This window comes from Zingiber officinale, chromosome 2A (genome assembly GCF_018446385.1).
Source record: "Zingiber officinale cultivar Zhangliang chromosome 2A, Zo_v1.1, whole genome shotgun sequence".
In the NCBI taxonomy this organism is placed as follows: Eukaryota; Viridiplantae; Streptophyta; class Magnoliopsida; order Zingiberales; family Zingiberaceae; genus Zingiber; species Zingiber officinale.
This window is the reverse complement of record NC_055988.1, coordinates 69,084,376-69,085,840: the sequence shown is the minus strand read 5'-3', so window position 1 is coordinate 69,085,840 and position 1,465 is coordinate 69,084,376.

Genomic DNA, 1,465 nt, shown 5'->3' with positions numbered 1-1,465 from the left:
AGTTATTGGTCCCAATTACATTGATTGGAAACGTAACTTGGACATTGTCTTAACTGCTGAAGGCTATAAGTTTGTACTTTTTGAGATCCGTCTAAGCTTGCCTAATAATGATTCTAGTGAAGAGGAGATTGAGTGTCATAAGAAATGGGTCAGGGCAGATGAGATGATGCGGTGTTACATTTTGGCTTCTATGTCAAATGTGCTGCAGCATCAGCATCAAACCATACCTACTGCTTATGGCATGATACGCAATCTCAAGGAACTCTTCGGACACCAGAATTGGGTTCCTAGGCAAGAGGCTATGAGAAACTTGATGACGACCACTATAACTGAGGGGACACCCATAAGGGATCATATCCTCAAGATGATGGCTCATTTAAATGAGATAGAAATCCTTGGAGCTGAAATCGATGGGGAACCCCAGGTTGATATTATTCTCCAAATACTTCCTAAAAGTTTTGAGCAGTTCCGCCTGAACTACAATATGAACAAGAGGGTTTATATGTTGGCGGAACTTCTGACAGAACTTCAAGTAGCAGAAGGGTTATTTCGTCAAAGTTCTCAAATTCACATTGCTGAAAATGTTTCTGCTTCTAAGCCGAAAAGTAGCAAGAAGAAGAAGAAGAAACAAGTTGGATCAGCAAAGGAAGTGAATCGATCTCTAGGAACTGGGTTGCATATAGGTGTGAAGAAGCCAAAGGACAAGTGCTTCACATGCAAGCAGTCTGGACATTAGAAAGTGGATTGTCCTCACAAGAAGGAGAATAATAAAGGTATATCTTATTCTCTAGTAGTTAAAACATGTTTAGTGGTGTTATCTACCGGTACCTGGTGTGTAGATACGGGAGACACTGATCATGTCTGCAATTCATTGCAGGGGTTCTAGGAAACTCGACGACTACATAAAGAGGAGATTACCATCTACATGGGCAATGCTACAAAAGTGGAGGCTATTGTAGTGGGAGATGTTTATCTATCTTTAGATAGGAATAAAATATTGATTTTGAGAAATTGTCTTTATGTACCAAGTTTTAGAAAAAAATTGATTTCAGTTTCTAAAATTATGGATGGATATTCTATTTCTTTTGGTAAAGAAAATAGAGCAGTTATCTGTTCTGGTATGTTGGCTAACAATTTGTATACTCTAAATCCAATAACTCCCATGATACAACAAAATTTGTTTTAGGGGTATGCTCTGGAAACGGCAGTGTACATTATGAACTTGGTACCTTCTAAGCCAGTACCCTTTACTCCCACAGAATTGTGGAATAGGTATAAGCCTAGTCTGAAACATATTCGAATTTGGGGTAGTTCAGCACATGTGCTGAAGGGAGACACTAATAAGTTGGAACCACATATAGAAGTATGCCTGTTTGTGGATTATCCTAAAGGAATGAAAGAAGGATTATTTTATAGTCCTAAAAAAAATCAGAAGGTCATTGTTAGCACCAATGCCTGATTTTTT